Here is a 5,944-nt window from a genome sequence, read left to right on the forward strand (position 1 = left end):
CTTCCTGTCACTGAAAGAGGAATGGCAAATAGATACCAATGATCAATTTTGCAGAGCAGTATTTCCTTTTCATCCATACACCTGAGCACAAAGTACATCCCAGAGCAGTCATTTCCTTTCCCAGCTGTCAGTCTTTTATTTACATTCTGACTGGTGCTTGATTCACTGAAGCATCCACTGGCAGTAAAACCCAGCAGTCTGTGATCTCACAGTGGCAGGAGCACAAGGAAGGATGCAGTGCATGCAGTGCCACATTACCCAGCTGCATGTGCTCCTGCACACAGCCCTGCACCCTCCCCAGACCTCTCCTCAGGTCACACCACTGAGGTGGGGAACCAGCCTGCCATCTAATGCAGCTGCATTCTGTGACCACCATGGGGCTGAAATGGATCTTTCTTCCCAAACTTACAGTCTTCCTCCATTTACTCATAAAGAAACACCTAAATCCCTTGACCTTTTGGTGTTAAAACCCCCATTGAACCTCTGGAAGGCATCACCCAAGGACCATAACCTGCCCTATAAAACAATTTGTAATGAAACCAATTTAGAAGGAATAAGAAGCCTATAAGATGTTATTGTCTTTAGGACTGGAATAGCAGAATGCAAGCAATCAAGAGGGCACAGCACCTCCTGCTTAAGGGCTGGAAGGGAAAGGAAAATCTAGATTAGAAAAGCATCAAGCAGTCAAGCAGAACTCTGTGCGCACTGCCAAAGCTCCCAGGGACAACATGACTGGATACTGCTGGTAATAAGGTGAATAAGAGAGACTTTAAGACACTACTTGAATAGCTGAAACAGAAATCTACTGGACTAGAGGAGATAAGAGACTCAGCTATTGAATTTATTTGTGGAAAGTCGTGATATCTGAGGTGATCTTTCCACAAATGTGCAAGGGAATGCACCATATATCAAAGTCTCAGATTACAGGGAGTCTCTGGCATGGACCAACACCTGGCTGTTGCAAACACTGGCGGTCTCTGAAATCCCTATACAATGTTGGAGAGGTGAATCTGTAATTCTCAGGCCTACAAAAATAGCCCCAAATCCAAGTTCTGGCCCTTACAAAGTAATGAAATAATTATGGGACAATTCCCACTAAAATGAATGCAATGGTATATATTACAGTGCTAGTTTTTGTTGGCTTTCCAGTTCTGTTGAAGTAGCAGTAAAAGCACAGTATTGATATTTAGTGAAGGAAACATATAATCCCCCTGCTTGCCAACCTCTTTAAGGAAACTTTTTTAGAAAATAATTATTCATGAGTACTCATGATTGCTTATCAAGACTGGGAGTCCGTGAGCCTTGGTGTAGCTCCACTCTTCATGAGGTGAGAGAAAAGTGAGTGTCCAAGGCAGACCGTCCTGCGAGGGGCAGGATCCTTGAGGCAAGAGATCCAGTGGCACCTCCTTGCTCAGAGGCCTCAGCCATTCTGAGCTGGTGGTGGCCAAGGCTCAGAGTCCCAGTGGACATCACTGACAAGTGGTAGCTCCCAGGGGTCTCTATTGGGATGATCTTTAAAGCCCCTTCCAACCCAAACCATTCCATGATCCCGTGATCTTCACTGCCTTGACCAAGGAGAGCACATTGCTCTCAGCTGGTGCAGAGCTCCTTGATCAGATTCCTCACACACATGTAAACAATCACTGAGTATGGTACAATTAGCTGATGGTTTCTTTCCCTTTTAATGCAAAAAGACTTTCCAGTCAATTATTTTCTGTGAGAAGGTACGTTATTTGTGCAGTTTCTCTTTGCAACATTTTTTCTAAAATATCTCATTAAGTTTCACTTAGGGAAATCACATCACAACTCTCTTTTTATATTTTTTTCAAAATCTTGTTTTTCCCAGTGCAGGTTTTCTCCGTGAGCATTTTATAAAAGTCTGAGGGGGAAAAAAAAGATTTTCTTTTATCCAAATTACAATAGATTATAGCTGTTAAAATGAGAAAAAGCATTGAAATTATTGATAAAACTAATTTAAAACATTTTCCTTCAGCTAGCCCTGAGAACTTGTGAAGTTCTCAGATTTAAGACCATTTGGGTTTCAGTTAAATACAGTAATTGGTTGTAAGTCAGCCCATCTATGCTAAAAGCATTGCTAGAAACTCTTCATGTATTTGCAAGGAAGAACAGAAAGAGAAAGAATAATTTAGTACATAGCTTAGAGGTATCATTAGTAGCAATAGTGTGATGTTAAAAACAGGGAAATTTAGGTTAAGCAGCAGGAGAGAAGGCTGAGTGCAGCCAGGGGTGTGATGAGATGTGAGAGCCCCTCTCCCACCTCATGACCCTGGGGCACATCACTGCCAGAAACCTCTCCCCATGCTCAGCCCTTCATCCCCTCCTTCTCCAAGGATAACTCCCTGAAATTGTTAAATTACAGGGCATGCCCCAAAACTTTTTTAAAACTAGATTGTTCAGAAGACAACAAGTTGTTCTTCTGCACTGGAAATCCATGGATTCAGAGAGACTCTGTGAGGGGCACCTTTCTCTTGCTGCTGCAGCTCCCACACTGACCACATCTCCAGGTTCCTGTGAATAACTCAGCTGTCTCCTACCTCTGAACAAAGGGTCTCAGAGTTTTTAAAGCTCATCTGCTGCCCCTGAACCTTCTCTCCACACACAGCAGACTTTGAACCTTTCTAGGTGTATTAGCTTCATCTATTATAAAGCATCACTTTAAAACCAGACACAAAGGACCAAAAAAAGTAACAGAGTTACTTTCTTACTTTAAAATTTTTTGTACTTTATTGCAGGTAAAATAATATTTTACTGCTGAGTCTTTTCTAGAAAAAAATATTTAAACACATCAACCTGACAGCCACAAAACCTGCTACAAGCAGAGCAGGATTTAAGCACTGCATAATCTTTCCCAGAGACTTTTTCAAACAGAGATGCTGTGGTTTTATTTGGTTTCTATTTAACTCTCCAGAGAGGTCTCTCTTTAAATCCAGGCATGAAAAATACATTCTCAGTCCAGACACAGAGATTTTGGAAAAAAGAAATGCAGTGAAACAGCATTTCATTTGCAAGTATTTTACATTTTAACAGTGTCTTTTGCTTTCCATTCAGCAAACATTACCAAAACTGCTTCTCTCTACAATAATTCTTTTTGAATTTGTAATATTTTAAGTAGTGTACATACAGTATATATGCAATATAAACAACTTCAGCATATCTCCAAAAGTGGACATATACAATGCATGTATTGGTGCCTGTGCATACTATATATAAGTAGACCATTCACAATATATACCATATATTCACATGTGCAATTTCACTTTGGTTCTAAATAAGATAAACATAATTTCAAATAAAAATGTTGAGAAGATGAACAGCAAAATCCAGTAGCAAAGACTACTGAATAGATGCTTGGGAAAATTAGGGTGGAAAAAAGTTAAGAGAGGAAGAGAACAAAAAAATCAGGGTTAAAATTGGTTTCTTATACACAAGGAAGAGATAGATATTTTAGTCATTTTAAAAAATCAAGTTTTTCTTGTGTTCAGTCATATCATTCAGGTTCTAGGAAAGGAAAGGAAATTGAATAGAAATTACTAAGATTTGTTTGCATATTTTGGTAAGCTTTTCCATAAAAATAAATGCAGTTCAGACCCTTTTAAGCCAAGTAATTGTGTCCAGGAGTTCTGTTTTAAATGTTCTCTGGGGCATCTCATTGTTCATACTGAGTGTAAAGTAGATTATTTCTATGCTTAAGGAACCACAGTGTGTGGGATTAAATCACACACTTAATGAAGAGGCTAAAATGACTACATTTTTTCTATTTCAAAAAGATTCCAGGAAAGAAAACCACCCAGGATCAGGGAAAACAGACTTTTACCATCTCATATTTTATTAATACACTTTCTGTAGTGCACCCTACTTAAAGCTGTACTTAAGGAGTGTCCAGCTATGATATTACTCCACCACAGACTTCCTTAGTATAAATCAGAACATCCCATCTTTCAGCTTACTTGTCCTTTCAACACACACAGGACCAGTGCTGGCCAGATGAGTTTGGCAAGGCTGAGCCACATGATAGTGAGCTCTGAGAAAGAAAAGTGAATTCATGTCTCTAAATCACAGACAATTAACCCAATTCCTTGAGTAGTGATGGCTATTTGGGCTGTGAAACCCTAAATGGCCTGGATTCTCACAACTCCAACTTGTCTCATCTCAGCTTTTCTGCCTTTGTGTTTTATATCTTCAATCCAAGGGAATTTAACTGCTGTGCTCTGGCACTTTCAGACACACTCTCACTTTCTCACCATCATCTTCCAAAGGTCCTCTAACATGTTTTCCACCTGCACAGTGTTAGCTCAGGAGAACTCATCTCTTTGTGGTTCTCAAAGTACCAACTCTATTTTAAACCAAGGGAACCAGAGTTCCATCCCTGGCATTCTTGACTCCAGCTGGAGAAGAGAAGGACCTGGGTAAGCAGCTGTAACACCTGGGGAAAGAAGGGATTTGCCTAGCTCAGGCATTCCCCTCAAGTGGTGTTTACCCTTGCAACACCTGAGAGGATAAAAGCGAGCTCTTGTCACTTCAGAAATCTCTCCTTGTCACTTCATAGCACTGTTTGCTCAAGCTTTTAATGACTGGGCATGTGCCACATGCTTTGCATACCCCTGTGCATGTCCCCACTGGCATGTGCCACATTTCACAGGAGCAGCTGAGGCACACACACACACAGGACTCTTTGGAACACAGGTGCTTAACGCTGTCTTTGTCACCAAGCTAGCCAGACACTTCAGCTTCATTTTTCTGGAAAGGTTAGGGGCATCTATGAGAAAAGAGAAGCTGCCAAAACTCTGCTCTGGTATTGGCACTCGTGTCCTTGCTGAAGCACACAAAGGCTCCAGCCAAAGCCATTTAGCCTTTCTGCCCAACTCTTAATTTCACCCTCTCTTGGGCCATATAGACAGTGTCCAAAGAACAGCTCTAATGATCTCAATTCTATTGCTTATTGGCTTTTGGAATTTAATCCAAAATGCACACATCTGATCTTTGTGTCCTTCTCAGTATGTATACACAAGAAAAAGTTCTATTTATGAAACTCCACTTTTAAAGCACTCATGAATGAAGAATATTCAAGCTCCCTCCCCACCATTTGCAGATAGACTGTAATTTGTCTCTGATGGCCAAAGCTTTTGCAATTAGCAAAATCAGACACCAAGATGGAGCCAACAGAAATGAAACATTATCTTCTGCTGCCAATGCTTGCATCATCCTACTGAGCTCATTTTATAGAATACCTAAAAGGTGAGCCAGTCACTTGGAATCATAAATTGTACACTTCCCTCTCTTACCAGCTGCCAAAGTGCACTGTGGACATTGCCCTGCCTTTGTTACTGCAGCTCTTACTCATTCTTTCTATTTATTTCTTCTTTTCCCAGGGGACAGTCTTGGAATTCTTTTATTTCTCTCACAGCCACAAATCCTCTGGTCTGTGCGTGGTCACCAGCCAATGATCTAAAGAAATGGAAGCAAGACCTTTGGAAAAAAAATTTCCTGCCACATCTCAGCATGCTGCAAGGGCTACTCAGACCAGGAGAAAAAAAGAAGTTGAGCATGCAGAAAAAGTTCATACATTCCTGCCTCTGTGTTCACTCTGGGACTGAGCTTGCAGAAATTTGTGCGATATTTCTTTTGACAGGGAAGCTGTAATTTCATACAAGTCTCCTAGACTTGAAACAAACTAATAAACCAACAAAAAAAAAAAAAACCCAAACCACACCAAATGTATAACTCAGCAGACTGTTGAGTGCATGGTGCAATATCCACTGCTTTCTTTCTTCCACATCACCCTTCCCATACAGCCTATGGTACATGAGATGGTTGGCACAAGAGCTGGCTCAAATGGCTCTATATCCACTAAGACACTTTTTCTAGAGGAATTAATCACTAATTTCTCACAGCCAGATCCTAGACTCCTTGTGCTTCCCGAGCC

The 5,944-nt window shown here is 40.8% G+C and overlaps 1 long non-coding RNA gene across 1 annotated transcript; it reads left to right on the forward strand.

Annotated features, from left to right (window-relative positions):
* The first annotated feature begins 265 nt into the window (after positions 1–265).
* LOC135302059 (uncharacterized) lies at positions 266–5,699 on the forward strand. Its single transcript, XR_010363747.1, has 3 exons — positions 266–327; positions 586–753; positions 5,391–5,699. It is a non-coding gene; the product is annotated as an uncharacterized LOC135302059 (long non-coding RNA).
* Positions 5,700–5,944: the final 245 nt, after the last annotated feature.

The sequence above is a fragment of the Passer domesticus genome, chromosome 6 (assembly GCF_036417665.1).
Source record: "Passer domesticus isolate bPasDom1 chromosome 6, bPasDom1.hap1, whole genome shotgun sequence".
NCBI lineage: Eukaryota > Metazoa > Chordata > Aves > Passeriformes > Passeridae > Passer > Passer domesticus.